This window comes from Coregonus clupeaformis, unplaced genomic scaffold (assembly GCF_020615455.1).
Source record: "Coregonus clupeaformis isolate EN_2021a unplaced genomic scaffold, ASM2061545v1 scaf0916, whole genome shotgun sequence".
In the NCBI taxonomy this organism is placed as follows: Eukaryota; Metazoa; Chordata; class Actinopteri; order Salmoniformes; family Salmonidae; genus Coregonus; species Coregonus clupeaformis.
This window is the reverse complement of record NW_025534370.1, coordinates 150,511-155,000: the sequence shown is the minus strand read 5'-3', so window position 1 is coordinate 155,000 and position 4,490 is coordinate 150,511.

The window sequence follows — 4,490 nt, the reverse complement described above, 5'->3', positions numbered from 1 at the left end:
GACCGAGAGAGACAGACAGAGACTTATTTAAACACCATCACACAATAAAACACTGATAAACACACTACAACTCTGTTTGTCATGTCAACTCCCAGGCGTTCCCCTTCAATTCCACCCCTAGGTGAGGTTAAGGTTAAGTGCATTAGACTAAGGTTAGGGTTAGTGGTTAAATCAGTCAGAAAATGGAAAGCCTCATATCAATTTTAGCAGGGTTAAAGAGAGCCAACTAAACCTGAGTTGGGAGACTCTGTCCAGAAGAGGCAGGATGCTCTCTATCTCCCCCGGTGGTATGGAGGTCCACAGCAGGTTGACTTTGACTTGGTGGCAGTGCTGCAGGGTAAAACCCAGAGCAGTACAGTCCACTCTGTCCAGCTCTCTGCTGTTCAGGTTGATCCAATGGTCTGGAAGACCTCAACAAACTGGACACACAGTCACTGGCTCTGCTGTCATAGATCTGTCTGATGGTGGACTTTACAAAGCTGGAACTGGACCTGAACAAACATGGAGAATGGATTGTTGTTGTTATGTCAAGGTTTTATAAAGGATAAATCACATAGCAACAACTGGCTGGATAGGACATTAATAATTAATGTCTATAAATATTGAATAAAGATCTCTCACCTCTTGAATAAAACCCTAATGATATTACAGAGGATCACTCAGAACAACATGTCACTGGATATAAATAGTTATGTTCTTCTTTCTAGAAAGTCTGAATAGAGAAAGAAGTTCTCCCACCTCTTGAATATAACCCTTCCCAGAAAGGGGAGAAGATCTGAGATGTTCTTCTCTAGGAGCCTGTTCTTCCTGAGGTCCACAGTGATGTTGTGGGTTGAATGCTGCAGCAGAGAGAGAAGCACTTCCAGGTCCAGCCTGCAGGAGGTCAGGTCTCCACCAACCTTCTCCAGGAACCACTGAGTCAAGTCCTTGTCCTGAGCTTCATACACAACTACAGTCAGCTGCTGCAGAGTGTCTGAGTTCAGTCTAGGAGGTTGGAACATAAAGGCAGTCAGAAATATGAAGAAAAACACATGAATGAAGTTCCTATTTCTACTTCTAAAAAACATCAGCTTCGGACTGACCTGAGAGAGAGAGGTCCCTGGTGACACAGCAGTGTGATGAGAGAGTGACCCTGGATCCAGAAGTCAGTCAGGTCCAGACACTGAACCCTCCAGAGTCTCAGCAGGGATGCCACACTACTCAGAGCCCTGGATAACACTCTCTCTGGTGGCTGGTTGCTCTTTAGGACCAGGGAGAGCTCTGGGACAGTCAGTGGAGTAGCACCTCTCCCTGTCCTCCTAACCAGTCTGGACAGTTTCACTGCCATGCCCACATTCAGCCTGGAATGAAAAGACAAAACTCAAGTCACTTTAAACAGAGAAACCATGTCAGATTAAATGCTCAATAGGAAAATAAACTATTCAATAGACCAGTGTAAGTTCTTCACTCTGTTTGTCAGAACCTAACGGACAACTAGTCCATGCTTAAACCAGGTTTATTCACTCACTGGGTCAAACAGCTGAAAGGACCAAGACATGTTTACACAAGCACATATATTTAGGCGGAGTCTCTAACCTTGCACCTCTGGACAGCCAATACATCTCTGTTGCTAGGCAGGAACTGAAGTGGGGACTGTTCCTCCTCACTTCATCTGACCTGACCTCGGCCCGAACTCCTCCCTCCTCCCTCCTCCCTAACTCACGGCTGTCCTACACTGAAACCAGACGGTTACCCTTCTCCTCTCCATAGGATACATGAGATTACCCTTCTCCTCTCCATAGGATACATGATATTACCCTTCTCCTCTCCATAGGATACATGAGATTACCCTTCTCCTCTCCATAGGATACATGAGATTACCCTTCTCCTCTCCATAGGATACATGAGATTACCCTTCTCCTCTCCATAGGATTCATGAGATTACCCTTCTCCTCTCCATAGGATACATGAGATTACCCTTCTCCTCTCCATAGGATACATGAGATTACCCTTCTCCTCTCCATAGGATACATTAGATTACCCTTCTCCTCTCCATAGGATACATGAGATTACACTTCTCCTCTCCATAGGATACATGAGATTACCCTTCTCCTCTCCATAGGATACATGAGATTTAACAATGACATGTTCTGACAGAATGTCAACTTTCCCCTTTCTCCCCCAGTAGATTTGCATTCACCCAGTTCTAATATGGTAATATGAATAAGGATTGTTTCAAGTTAGAACCCAACACCTGTAAAAGCTGTTTTACTGAACATACCTGAGCTTGTGTAGCTTTGACTCATGTCTCACAATAAGTAAGGCTCCTTGGAGAGAGATCTTGCTGGGGGTAAGAGTGAGGTCCACTCTGGAGGAACAGAGACCCAGGACTCTCCCCACAGACCTGCAGGTTTTCCTGGGTAACTCTCCTCCCAGTGACAGGGTGGAGCCCAAGGCCTGGAGGAGAGAGGCCAACTGCTGGTCCTCCTCTCTCTAGACCTCACAGGGACGGATTCACACACCCTCTGGAAGAACCTGTCATCATCACAGCTGAAACAGCAAAACATGGGGGACATGAAATCAGACATTTAGGAGACAGTCCAAAAGTATTGGGACAGTGACACATTTTTGGTTGTTTTGGCTCTGTACTCCAGCACTTTGACATGATACAATGACTATGAGGTTAAAGTTACAGCAATGTTTGTACATACAGTGCCTTGCATTAGTATTCAATCCCCTTACATACTTTTTATTGTGTTACAACCTGGAATTAAAATGGAATCAATTAGAATGTTTTTGTCAAGAAATTACTCAAAATACTCTGTAATGTCAAAGTGGAAGAACAACAACAACATTTGTTAAAGATTAATGAAATATAAAACACTAATATACCTTGATTAGATTAGGTATTCTGAGTATAAACTTTCAGGTTTCATGTTACAAAACGTCTCAAAGATAAAATTCACAAGATTTCTAAAAGACAAATTTCTAGCATCACAAAATTTAAGAAAAATTCACAATATCTGTGTGACATTTAGTAATGCAACATTTGTTATGTCAAGAAATCTGAGTATAAATGTTACCAGATTCACCAACACAAAGTTATGATATGCATTTCTGATGGTCACATTATGGTGGGTAAAATACAATGACTATCTTTCTAAACTCATCATCCACTTAAATTGTTCCTTCAAATCCTGACCACAAAGATTGCATATTTTCCAAACGGTATGTGTCTGTTTAGTTTATTAAGTTAATGCAGAAAGCTAAACGCATCCTCTCTAAAGGGAAATACAGGGACAGACAACTACAATCTCTGAACTGTACAGATCCAACTCACCTCAGCTGTGAGATGTAGGGCAGACACTGAAGGAAACTCCTCACTTCACTCTCTTCATCTGACCAGCCCTTCAGCTTTACTGGTTTCTTCTCTGGTTGGAGTTTCAGCACTTCTAGGAGGAGGGAGGCCTTTCTCTTTGAGAGGTCTATGAACCAGACTGCAGGAGCTGACTGGTAAACTGGCTGTAATGCTGGAAGGACACTCCTGCCTGTTTGAGTCTCATAGTCCTTCACATGTGAGTACAGATCCAGCAGGAAATCACTCTGTTGAGAATTGTCTCCACTGAGAAAAGGAAAGGTGCTGTAAGTACACATTGATGATACCAGCTTCAGTGTCTTCTCTCCTGTCTGCTCCTCCCACTCTGCTGCTTGAGACAGGAGATCCACCAGGAACTTGATCCGCATTGAGTGTTCAGGCCACAATGGATGGAAACTGCAACAAGGACAGTAACAGCTGATTCAGACATGGATGAACACATGAAACCAGTCATAGCTAAAGATATATGAAGTAGTTATACATTTACATAATGTTCTTTGGTTATATTTAAAAGTATTTAATTTTAGAGACATTCACATGATGTATGTGTGACATTTAGTAATGCAACATTTGTTATGTCAGGAAATCAGGGGATAAATGTTACCAGATTCACCAACACTTTAAGTTTCATATTACAATGTTTCTACAAGACAATAACCACTAGCATCACATAATCAATAACCACCACACATGTTCAGACTCACCTCAGCTGTGAGATGTAGGGCAGACACTGAAGGAAACTCCTCACTTCACTCTCTTCATCTGACCAGTCCTCCAGCTCTACTGGTTTCTTCTCTGGTTGGAGTTTCAGCACTTCTAGGAGGAGGGAGGCCCTTCTCTCTGAGAGGTATATGGACCAGACTGCAGGAGCTGACTGGTAAACTGGCTGTAATGCTGGAAGGACACTCCTGCCTGTTTGAGTCTCATAGTCCTTCACATGTGAGTACAGATCCAGCAGGAAATCACTCACTCTAAATGGATCATCACCATCATCATCATCATCATAATCATGTGTGCATCTGCACATGGAGGATAATGTCTTTAAGATATTTTCTCCTGTCTCTGTATCATACTCAGCTGCAGCAACACTGAGTTTAGACAGAAATGGCCAGGCCTTGTCATAAAAAAACAACAA